Source organism: Lepisosteus platostomus, chromosome 28 (genome assembly GCF_059453375.1).
Source record: "Lepisosteus platostomus isolate fLepPlt1 chromosome 28, fLepPlt1.hap1, whole genome shotgun sequence".
NCBI lineage: Eukaryota > Metazoa > Chordata > Actinopteri > Semionotiformes > Lepisosteidae > Lepisosteus > Lepisosteus platostomus.
In genome coordinates this window covers 6,597,957-6,610,188 of record NC_142638.1, presented here as the reverse complement: position 1 = coordinate 6,610,188, position 12,232 = coordinate 6,597,957, and the positions used below count along the sequence as shown (strand labels likewise).

General features: G+C 49.4%; 1 protein-coding gene across 3 annotated transcripts in view; it reads right to left on the bottom strand.

Annotated features, from left to right (window-relative positions):
* raraa (retinoic acid receptor, alpha a) overlaps window positions 1–10,428 on the bottom strand; it is a 156,909-nt gene extending 146,481 nt beyond the window's left edge. For 2 of the 3 annotated variants that reach the window (XM_088622887.1, XM_088622888.1), the window contains exon 1: window positions 10,117–10,428. The gene's annotated coding sequence lies outside the window, so the exon portion shown is untranslated. The remainder of the gene's footprint in view (window positions 1–10,116) is intronic. The other variant, XM_088622890.1, reaches the window with a different exon arrangement.
* Between the last annotated feature and the right edge of the window lie 1,804 nt (window positions 10,429–12,232).

Here is a 12,232-nt window from a genome sequence, read left to right as displayed (position 1 = left end):
TCAGTGCAAACACCAGAGCTGAAACAGATTAGCCCAGTCCTTTTTTTTTTTTATTCTTCGAGTTCCTGTGCCTCACCCGTTAACCCTGGAGAACGGCCTGCAGGTCCAACACCGCAGTCCTAACAGCGACGAACCCCTGCACGACGGTCCCTTCTCATGCCACAAAACAATCATCATTTCACCTTGGGATTCTAACGGCTCGTTACTAGAAGTATTTATCAATACTGTTTTCCCCGATACAATCAATAGGTCAAAAACGAGGATCGTAACCATTAATTCTTCGACAGCGAGAACTGCTGTACGAGGCTGGCGAGAGCGTCGCCCGTGACTCGGGGCTGAAGGATCCCACGGCCCCTGTGAGAAAGCAGAACGGTTTCTTTCCCCTCCAGATCCAGACTGTGTGAAAAGCACACCACCACAGAAATACAGGTGCTGCCCTAGTCTCAGATTCGGTTACCAATGCCAAACCCGGCCCTGCTATGCTACAGCTTTATGTGCACAGCTTGCCTGCCATCTACAGAAACCGCCTGCTTCTTTGGACTTCTGAAGACGCTTTTGGAACCAGCCAGGTTGGGCTGGCCTCAGCCCAGCACCTGAATAAGACAATCAGAGGGTACAGCAGTGGCCTTCACCCTAGAGACGCAGCTGTGGTGGAGAGCCTGTCCTCCTCAGCTGCTCACAGGGGACTCAGCCCGCCAGCCAGATGTTAACGTGACACGAGCTCGGGCGATTCCGTCCCGGGCCAGCGTCGCTCCAGTCCCGAAGCGCTGACCACAGGGCCTGTGGTCTAATTCACAGGCGGCAGGCCAGGACTAATAAACCCGCAGACACATTCAGAAAAGGCGACTACTTTCCTGTTCATTTTTGACTCCATGCTGCAAATCTCCATCTTCCACAAACAAAACTGCAGCAAAACCCAGCTCTCTCCCCTCTTACACCCTTCAGGTCAAAAAAAGAGACAGACAAAAATGCTGAGAGAGTGTGTACAATGTCTAAAAGACTAACGGGATTAAAAGAGCACAGAAGTGTTTAGGCAGAGAACACGATAAATCCATTGGGAAACAATAAAGTGGGCTAACTTTGAGGGGAATGTCGAGAGCCTTTCATTTACTACCCACCACCCCCACACCCCAACTCCAAACACCCGCCAGAGAACACACTGAAAACACACAGAATAAGAAAACCTGCAAGCAGCAGGCCTTGTACTGAAACACTAGAGAGAAGACGAGCAAGCAAGGGGTTAAGACGGCAGCCCCACATTTCCATTCCAACAGGAATATTAAGAGTGTATCCCTGAGCACTGTGCGTAGGGAGCAGGGGGTGGGGGGGGGGATGTGGGAAATCAGATTTTCAATGACAATGTGCTTAAGATCACTGTTTCAAAGGAAGAACATATCATCTGTCAAACTTAATGGCACTGTCCCGAGAAAATGAGGGAAAGCGGAATGGAAGCCATTCATTAGGGGGGCCTGAGAGGCAACGCTGCCGTCTTCCCTGCTGATAGCTGCTGCCTCCAGAAAATAAATATATACACAGTCATTATTTATTCGCAGATCTCCGAGGTGGCAGGGCGGCCGCGATTAAGGGATACTTCTCATGCAATCCAGAGAGATAATATCCCAGGAGTGCGGGGAGAGTCTGGGCGTTGCACGGGGAGATCACAGGCTGTTCAGGAGCGGGAGGCAGATTTTTACGAGACAGCGGCGGGGGGGGTTCGCCAGACTGATTAACGATGAAACATCTGGCGTAAACAATTAATGCCGGGACCGGCTCCCGCGGCGGCTGTTGTTCAGGGACAGAACCGCCGCGGGCGGCTGCAGACGGACCGCTTTGCTGCGGAATATTTTCAGTCTATCGGAAATAAGGGCACCCAGCACATAAAGGCCAGTGTGGGGGCTAAAGGTCGAGTTAGAACAGAAAGTTCAGACACAAACAGCCACCAGACTGCAGAAGAATTAAAACGTGGCGACACGCCGAAGGGGGAGAAGGGGGTAACTGCTGAAACAACTGCAAAAGGAATTAGCTGTTCGCATCATGAAGTACAGAATCCTAAGGAGCGTAGGGAATTAAGCTTTGCTAATCGTTTGTTTATAGGTCTTTACAAGCTAGAGCACAATGTATGTGAGGACTTAAGCAGAAAAAGAAAGAGCTGCATCTAGAGATGATACTATAACCCTCAAGTATGCTAAATTCCTGACGCACAGTTGTTTCTTATTTGGAAATACAACACACATTGAAGGGGAGTAAATAAGCCGCGATTACCAGCAAACCAAATGATTAGCATGGAGATTCAGGTCTTTGTACACATCTGAATCTTCAGGTTGAGACTGTTGAGTTGTAACCGATTCAGCACGGGGGACAGCCAACAGAGGAAGAAATGGCCCAGGCAATCTCTATGGTGCTAGACTGTTAATTGTAAATCTTAAATACATAACTGTGCTCTGGTATCTGAACTGCCCTTCAGCCCTCGCTCTCAATACAGTCAATCTGGCCATGCGAGATCCCTAGACTTACCTGCAAATTCAAACCTGCTATGGAAACAAAATAAAAATCTCTTGGGTACATGCGAAAAGATGGTTCATCCCTGTTGTACACAGATGGATTGGAGCTGAGAACACCACACCGCCACCCCCACCTCATCCCATCTAAAACGAGCCGCTGATCGCCCCTCCCGACCCGTCTCTCTCAACCCCGAAGATCCTCAGAGCTGCACGCTGTACCAGACTCCAGGCCCTTACCTCACTATAATTAAAACACGCTCAAAGAAGGGCACCCTGCCAGTGTGAGACTTAAATCACGCTCAAGCCTTCTACAACTTTGACCTAATTGCTCTCTCAAATGCAAACATGGGACACCGTGCACTTTGACACATTAAGATGATTTAATGCCATCAAAGCAATGCAAGAGGAGGGAAAAAAGCTGGGATTTAACGGTTTTTGCCCTCCCCACCACAGAGTTTGCTGGCACTCTGTCCTCGCAGCCCTGCTGTTGGATGCAGCGCACGCAACCCGCGGCGCCGACTACAGAGGCTGGCAATGCAAGCCGATGCACAGAGACCCACAGGAGCCGGCTCTCCTTACAAACGGCACAGACAATGAAACTCACCGCACTGGTTTGTGCTGTTCTGTGCCACTGAAAGTAGCATCAGATGCATCTTTCAAAGGCGCAAACCAGCATTTGACTGCACAGACTGACTGCAATGGCACAAACAAATGATTCTTGGGGGGGGGGGGCTTGATATGTCACATCCCCTTAAAAAAAAAAGGCGCTATATCTCAGGAGCAAGGAAAGTGACCACCAAGAGAGGAGACCGCTCACCACATCCAGCTCGTTTGGTTTTCAGCAGACGAGTGATCCAGGGATCTCATCCAGACCCCTCCTGAACGATTACCAAGGAGAGTATTGGCTTCAACAGCACGACCGTGTGCTTGTTCCAGACTCCCACAACCCTCTGTGTAAAGTAGTGCCTCCTGCGCTCCGTTTTAAAAAGGCACTGGCCAGCACATTTAAACTCACCCACGGGGTGGACTTTGCCGGTGACTTTGTGGAAGGTGAAAGTCAAGTGCCTTTGTAGCCTTCTCTGTCCAAGACTAACTAAAGAGATTCAGTCCCTTGATCTCAGCAGTTTATATCATCAGTTTTTTTTTTGTGGTAATTTCAATGACCAAAACTGTACACAATTTTCAAAGCCAGATCTATTCCAAGGCCAATAGGCAACAAATGCAAAACCAAGCAAATACAAGTGATGCCACTACAAGGTTTTATTTTTTTCATCTCTATGACAACTTCCCAAGTACGGCTGACAGATGGCTGCCTACCAGGCCTGAGACAGATTTTGTTTTAAATCAGGTGCTGCATGATCTCAGATACCACAGTGGTGTGACAGTTACTGCTGCTTCCCAGCCTCCCAGCTCTGGGGTCTTGGGATTAGGTCCTGCACTGGGGATCCTGTCTGTGTGGAGTCTGCATGCTGGTGTCGGTTTCCAGCAGGTGATTCAATTCCCTCCCAAACTCCAATTAATGTTAGTTGAATGGCTAATTGAGTGCTAATTTCAATGCTCCTTTGTCTCACCCCCTTGTGGAAGAGGAACAGCCTCACACTCATCATAACCCCCTGGTGTTTCTGCACAGTGGCTCCAGTGGCGCCCTCCTCATTCATTTAGAAAAAAACAAAACTGTCTACGTGCGAACTGGACAAGAATAAAAAGACGTACCCACCGCAGTCATTCTTAGAAGTGCAACAGACGGGGACAGAAACTCAAAAACCTGCAAAAAAGAAACTGTCTCACCGCAAAAAAGAAAAGAAACGTGCTAAGGAATCATTATGAATATGGAAAAAAGAGAGAAATCTGATCACTTCTGTGCTAAAAATGCTACTTCCCCTCGCTGTACCAGGTCAGGCTCTGCACGAACCTGCCACAGGTACAAGAGTTGACCTAATTTGGACTTGACCCAGATCCTCAGAGAGGGTGGCAGACAAACACCAAACTCGCTGATCACACTTTTCACCTGCCACCCCGCTGAGACTCTCTTCTTTGCTTTGCTTTTTTTTTTTTTTGCACTGTGGGAACTCGAGTCCCCTCTCAAGTCTGTGGTTTGACTAGATCTCTGCTTCTCACACAAACCACACGGCGCTGCACACACCGGCAACGGGGTGGTTGAAAAGTTCAATTTCCACCCCCACACCAAGAACACTCTGTGCCACCAGGAGGAGTGACCCCCTTTTGTCAACACGCACCTAGACCGTTTCTCACGGCGATCCGGACGCCCTCTGACCGCGACTGTGGGAGAAAGTCACACGCCACTTTTAATTAGGACTTATTTATACGGCTGCCATTCCCCCACCAGAAGGCCTTACGGGGGTTGTAATTACTTTTTTTTTTTGTTACATCCAACTTGCGGTGCCCATTAATACAGCTGCTTTTGCTGCAGCACTCATTCGAACCCACAGCCCTCCTGTCAGGAGTTCAGAGACCCCAACCACAGATCCTCCCTGCCAACCCCACTGACAGCCACAGTCATGGTGGATCTACTCTTGTTCCGAAGCCAGTCCCAAAGGCTTCCCATTTAAATTCCCCTGTGCCTGCAAGGATTCAACACCATGACAAATAAATGGCGGTCACAGCTCTTTCTCTCCTCGCAATCTCCTGAGATCGCAACATTTCTACGGTGTGCTCCCTTGTGTCTGAAGCACCTACACATACGCGTGATAAAATAATGTCTTGTCAGCCGATCAGCGCTCAATTTCAATTCAAGTGATGCTCTCTTCTCGGAAAACATTCGAAGAAAACACGCAAGCTTTTCTGAGACTGCAGCTCCAAGTACAGAGAGAAAGAACCTCTGATGCAAGCAAGCACGCTCAGGGTTTGCGTTTTAATAATGAATTCGTGGCTAAATTAGATAAGTCAGCTCGTTTAAAATGAGTCCCGTTTGCACAGCAGGGCATTTCACGGGGGTGAGCCGTGCTAAACTTCTTGTTCAGGGCTATAACAATTGCACCCCAGATGGGGTTTGAACCCACAAACCCTCCAGTGCTGTGCCCTAAACACTATAGCCCCAAGTGGGATTTGTGTTCTTTTCCTTAAAAATTCATTTCTTACACGATGAAAGTGAACTTATACATTATAGGTGAAGGATCCACATCCTGCTTCGTAAGACAGCCCATCTAGACCTTGACACAACAATAAGGGCAACTCTTTATTACTGCTGACTGCTCACAAAGGAGCTGGCCGTGAGCCGCATTTCTAACAGGTAACAAACGAGTTTTGAAACATCCCAATCAGGAAGAAGCCCTTGGCTGCAGTCTGGGCCCCGAATCCACAAGACCCAGGAAAGAAACGAAGTGGTCACATCACAAGCATGTCTCTTAGGCGCACAGAGCTTGCAGTCTCCAATCCAAACTGTCAATTACAATGTTGAGTCTCAGATCTCCCTACTCCCTGCATGCACCAAGTCCTTCATTTTTCACACGCAGCAAAATCAAGACACTAACGAAAGGCTGAGTCTCGGAGGGGTATTTACATACCAAGGGCATTCTGAGCCGTTCTTTTCGGACCACTGGTGACCAATTTCTCACTGCTATAAAAGAACAAACTTGGCCATTAATCTTAAAAAGAAAAAGTGAACAGAAATTCTGTTGTGACTCTTAAGACTCCTGCTCAGCATCACAAGTAGGATGAGGGAAAAAAAAAAACACTTTAAAAAATAAACTATACACGCCCTTCGGCAAAGCGAGATATCACTTCATCTCCGATGACACATTTACCAGCACATGTGAAACCAGGGGAGGCTGAAAACATCTTACTGGTATCTTTCACTCTACGAGGAAATGAACCTGCTCCACACACCAGCGAGGCAGTTTGACAGTCTTCTTGAACAGTGAAAAACCCAGAGGAAACTCGAAGATCAAAACAATTCCGATTCATTTCTCAAGTTGCAACTTCACCTTGAAGGACTGCAACACTTAAGTTACTGTACCGCACGATGGGTTTTAAAAGTCACGCTCGGGTCTTTTGCTCTCCTAGAAATCGAGTCTTTACCCGCAACTATTAGTGCGGACAAAGTGCCACATGTTTTTCCATGCGTCAGAATGATTCAGAGGGGTGGCACGGTTTGCATCTCTGCCTCATAGCGCTGGGACCCTGGGATAAATTCGGGACCCGGAATGCTGTCTGCGTGGACATCGGACCGTGGGAGGAAACTGGAGCATGGCGGGTTAATTGGCTTCTGGGAAAAGTGGCCCTGGTGTGGGTGTGTGTATGTCCATGATGGACTGGCGTCCCATCCAGGATGTACCCTGCCTTGCGCCCGTTGCTTGCCCAGATAGGCTCTGGCTACCCTGCAAGCTAGCATTGGATTAAGTGGTTAGAAAATGGACAGATGTCTAAATCTGAAAGCACAGTGACAATCAAGACATGTGAGCAGCACCCTGAAACCTCACTTGACGATCTTGTTAGACAAACAAAAGAACCTGTTTTGTGACCGATGCCACAGTAGGCATTAAGGTTTAGGCCCTCTTATCTCACAATGCACATTCGATGAGGGAGACCCACAAAGCAATCTATAAAGTTTGCAAAGTATTCACAATCCTGCCCTGGGTTTCGCATATGGATAAGGTGACAGCCCTAAGCATCAGTTATTAAACCACAGTATTTCTTGTGAGGGAATTAAGCCCCCAGCCTGTGTGCATCACAGAGGTCTCACATAAGTGTGATCATCACTTCTGCCAGGTCAGGTCGGCTCTGCACTACAGTATAAACAGTATAAAGCAGGGCAACACAAGGGGGATGAGGGAGCCTTTGAAAACGTACCATCTTCTTATCTGTATTGACAACCTGAAGGCACCTCCAGCTCAGATCTGTGATTCACACCGGAAAGGAAGGTGACAGGATTGGAAAATCCTCTACAACACCCTAGCCCATTTCTCACTCAATGACTAAGCTTCTGAGGCTGACTTTCACAGCCATCCTTCTTACAAGAAAAGGAAACAAATCATAGAAGAATGTTCAAAATGTGTCCTTTCATGAGGGTTGACCATCGTCACTCTTGCTACTGTTAATACCATTATTACTAATGTATATAGTAGTCATTGTCAACATGCTATGCATACTGGTAACAGCGCTAGCAGGGTGTGCATATGCTGCATGTTAAAAATATACTGTATTACATACAGTGCAATGCATGCATACTGCATAAACATATACTGTATATTAAAAACAATTGACTATATTGGCAGTGTACATGTGCATGCAGTATATAGAAACCGAAACGCTTGGCATCCGGATCACATTCTACAATGAACGAACCAAAGAAATACAAGACTGTACCCCAGAAAAAAAAAAGAAAAGGTCTCTTTCGGGTGTATGATGGAGTGGGGAGCTGAAGTCGATGCTGGATATCGGGGAGCCCTTAGCCCTTAACGGCTCAGCAGTGCATTGAGAATGGCCAACACACTCTCGGTTCATGGGTCAATAACTTAGGAGCCGGGGTCGGTCGGCCCACGAAGCCCGCTGGATTGAAAGTATTGTCTGGTGGCATGGTACTGATCCAAACATCTCAGCCAGCCTCTCCGTCAAGGGTGCCAGGGACAGGCTCCTGCGATATGGTTTGCTGCACAATGTCACAAAGCCAAGCTGGATGCAGTCCGAAAAGCCCGACTTCTAAACGTCTGCTTAATTTCTTCTCCTGGTCAGTCCTGCACTCTAGAGAAATCCCTCTAGAGCGACCTTTGTCAATACCGCTCAGGATTTTCAATGGCCTAGAAATCGGCAATCTCTCGTGGTCTCATCGGGTCGAGATTAAAGTTAGTTCCTGCTATCCGACTGGGCGTAGCAAGGCTTTTCAGTCCAGGAATGGACGTAAGCGGTGTGCTCTTCCTTAACTCGGGCATTCACGATCTCCTTCTCCCGACAGCTCGTTAGTCACAGTGCACCTCAATGAGCAGCTCTAGTAAGCCGCGCTCAGGTTTTGCCTGACGGGCCGTAGAAGACCGGGCATTTGCAAGGAGGAAAAAAAAAACCCTCCTAGAGCACAGATCAGTACAGCTTTTTATGGTCCAGGTTCATTGATCACGCGGCTACAGCCGGTCCAAAGGCTGGATAACATCACCGGCGCTACAGTGTCGCAACACTCATCGATACGGGCTTCTGGGTGTCCGGCCGCCCTGAAACACGGCGTTTCGATTTTAAGGTGCTCAATCGTTTGAATCGATGGTGCTCTGAGTCCAAGGTGCTCTAAATTATGCCCCTTCCACCACCCGAATAATGGAAGTTAAACTCCAGTTGTTGAAAAGGCGCGCGTGTTCGGACAGGTGTCCGGGACGTCCCAGCGCCGATACAAGAGCTCCGGCCAGCAGCCTGCAGCCTGTCGCCCCATACTCCACTGCCCGTGGCACGGCGGTTCCTGGCCTGCCCGGCCACAACACCACAAAGCGCGACTTCGCTGGAGAGGGGGCAGCCTTCCTCGTTAAAACCTCGCAAGCGAGCGAGTTGCGGAAAACAAAAACTTTTCGGCCGTCGCGCGGCCGGGGGGAGAAGGTGCCTTCGCGTCGCGGGACTTGTCCGTCCCTGACGGGGACACGGGTGTCGGTATAACAAAGTTAAAAAAAATACAATAAAATAAACACACCGGCGGCCCACACCTTGAAACAGGCGACGCGAGAGTAAATCAATCCCGTGCTTCTTCTTCGGCCTATCGAGTTCACCGCCACCTACTCTGTACGGAGGTCAAGGAGCCCGGCCCCACTTACACAGCATAAAGGAGACTAAAATAATGACCAAACACTACAGGGTATAGATGAAAATTCAAATGGGACCAAGGTGGTAACCCGTTTTACACCTTAACACGAAACAGTGAAAGAACGTAGGACTCGCAGCACGCCTGTTTGTTATAATAACCCTACCTAGTTGCTTAACACGCAGATAAACCGGAGCGAATCGTAGTCAATGCCACGGTCGGAAACACTGAGCCGGAGTAACGTTATTTCCAGATCGCCGCACGTCGGCCCCTCTCGCAGAAAGAAGGGAGACCAAGACTTCGGGAGGTTTGTATAAACTGCGACCCATGTCATCAAAATAAAAAAGAAAATACGGCCCGTGTTTCAAAACTCACTGGGTGGGAGGGGTGGGGGGTGTCTAGAAAGCGGGGTACCCGGCCGGCCGGCGATGCCCACACCGCTGACGGAGCTGCAGGCGCCCCGACCCGACGGCTCAGAGCCGAGCTGTCTGGGCTGCGTGGCGGCCACACACTGACAGACGCGCCGCTGACTTTGGGGGTGTTTGGTGCTTGGTGTTTGTTTTGGCCGAAGGGGGGGGGGCGAAGACCACTATTTCAACGTAGTAGACCACGGCGCCCTTGCCCGCCCCCCCCGTCAACATGACAACAACCCGGCTGACCTGCACCGCGCCAAGACTCACACGTGAAGCACATCTATGACCCACCCGGAATCCGAAACATTGCTCTCGGCTCCGCTCACTAACTTCAGTCTGAACGCCGGCTGCCATGTAGGTTACACAAACGCTCCCCCCCCCAACAACACACACACACACACCTGACAAATCCCCAGACCCGCAAGCTAGCGGGTCTCCAACATTATCGAAGACTGGAAAGTCGGAATACCTGAGACCTGTTGACTCCTCCTACCCACGTCTTGGTTGGTGGAAGTTCAGCCGGGGATGATGTGCGTCTGCTTCTTCTTGAGTGCTTTTTCTGGCATGGGGGGGTCTGGTCCTCCTGAGCGCTCAACAAGGGGAGCCGAGGGGCTGGTGAGGGGGGCGGCGGCGCACGGGTTTTGCAGAGCCTCTCGCCCGTTGGCGGCGGGGATGAGGGAGACAGGAGACGGGTCAGGGAGTACAGAGACCGCCGCGGCACACACTCACAGCAGCAGCAGCCATCGCGTTGCGAAAGTCACGTGTTTTTTTACGCAGGAGGGGGGGGGGCGGGAGAGAAAGGTTAAAACTCGACACCGACCAGCCCGGCCCCTCGGGCTCCGCCCACTTTCCTTATCCGCTCAGCCAATCAGCGGGGAGAAGTCTCCGCCCCCGCCCCCCTCCCCTCCTCCCGTTTAACTCCACACGTGCGGGGTGTTTTTCTTCGCCCTGAGCCGCTCGCAGTGTCCGGGCTGTCTGAGCTCAGGCTTCGTCACGACACGCGTGGCCGGCTGGTAGATTCACTGACAGCACCGCTCCATTGGAAAGTGTCACGGGCAGCGGGACAGATGCACTGACAAGACACGATGCGTTATTAGAAACAGACACTGTCGAGTCGAGTTTCCCCACTCTGTTCATTTTATTATTTTAATCGAGTTTTTTTGTTTTGTTTCAGCCCATCAAACCATTTTCTAACTGCAATACAGTGGCAGGGGTCGACTGTTTATCCCGGCAAACGACGGGCGGTCTGATGTTATTAATAGACTTGCAACGCATTATATAAGTTCACAATCATAAAAGTGGGTTGTTTTTGTTGTTTTAATTGGGCTGCACTGACGCATATTCCCCTAATCGCTGTTGACATGGCAATAATGCATTAAATCTTAAATATATAATGTCGATAAGTATAGTACTTAATCGTTTCAAATTTTATTTTTACTTTTTTACTGATGTTGACATGGCAACTTTAATTAATTACAGGTGAATTCCAGCAGAGAACTTTAATTTAATAATTGCTTTTAATAATTCATGGCATTTAAATAACAATTGATTCATGCATTAAAAATAAAAATAGGACATTTATATAATGCTTTTATAAGTAAAAAACTAATGGTACAGTAACAGCAACAGGGTGTTGCTGCTCCTACATATGCCGGAAGGCATAACAGGCAAACTACCATAATGCTTTTTATCCAAAAGAATGCCGAAGCTGTATAGATATAGTACCACTGCCTTCAGGACTGCGTCTATCCTGTAGTTCTGTACCTGCTGTCCAGGAGATATTCAGGCAGCAGGCCCGGCCAGCAGCCCCCCGCCACAGCGGAGCAGGTGAAGTAAGAGACTGAATCACACAGGACCCTGAGGAAGGGCAGGCTGCTTCAGCCTGGACACCAGCGTTAGAACAATTCTAACTTCACGAAACGGAGCTCACGACGAGAGCTGGCGAGAGACGGGCTGTCCGTGATTCGCAATCACTCCCGATGGCACTGGACGTGATCCCCTTCTCCCGCTCACCTAAATCTTTCTGCATCCCTGCTCCACCCCGCTGCCCCTTGGTCACCCCTCACTCTGCTGGGGGGGGGGGTCTCAGCCTCCTCCTCCTTCAGCCAAGCAGGTTCAGCTAAATGGTTGTAACTTAAAATACTCAATAAACCTTTGAATACGGCTCATTCTCGTCTGTTGTCATTCCTAGTGTGAACAGTGTCCCTGCTGACCGAGTAAGTCAAGACCTCTGTTTAATGTCTCATTTAGAGGACAGCGCCTTGTACAGCACAGTGGACGGGTCACCATACTGGGGTATTGTTTTGAAAATTAGAGGCCCAGAGAGAACAAGAACGCCTCCTGGTCAACAAACAGCACTTTCAACAATGACCTGGTCTTCCTTAGGGCCCTCCTGTCCCAGGACTGGCCAGACCCAGTCTTGCTTGGCTTCTGAGATGACATGAAACAGGGGAGAAGGGCCTCATGCTGCTGTCGATCCTGCGCTCCCAGAAACGGCTGAGATTCCCACATTTTGGGAATGTTGTGGGTAAAACGGCAGCAGCGGGGATCTGAACCCATGAAACTCCCATCAGGAGTCCGGAGCA